This window comes from Priapulus caudatus, unplaced genomic scaffold (genome assembly GCF_000485595.1).
Source record: "Priapulus caudatus unplaced genomic scaffold, Priapulus_caudatus-5.0.1 Scaffold964, whole genome shotgun sequence".
Lineage (NCBI taxonomy): Eukaryota > Metazoa > Priapulida > Priapulimorpha > Priapulimorphida > Priapulidae > Priapulus > Priapulus caudatus.
In genome coordinates, this window is record NW_014578025.1 from 48,582 (window position 1) to 49,022 (window position 441).

Below are 441 nucleotides of genomic sequence, written 5' to 3' on the forward strand. Positions count from 1 at the left end.
TATATATATATATATATATATACATATATATATATCATGCACATTCACTGCTCGAGCTCACACACTCCCGAACGTCAGACAATACACGTTCGAAGCTTTCAACAGGTAATTTTCCTGCTGCTAGGCGACCACAGTTGATGTTGCCGTCATCTCAGGATGCTACGAGATAGATTCATCATTCAATAATCTATTCCCGACGGTGGCAACCGCTGATCGTGGAACAATCAAACATTATGGACTGCCAAAGTCTATTTTTTAAATGATTTATCATATATAAATTGCATGGGCTTTAGCGCGGGCGCGTCGCGTTTTTTGCGCTGTGAGTGAGTATACACACGTTTTGCTCGAGATAACTTAAGGTGGTAATTGAGGGATTATTTGGCTCTGTTGCAACACATTAGGTTATAGGTGTTTTTGTTTGCTGCTGCTGCCGTTGTTAGT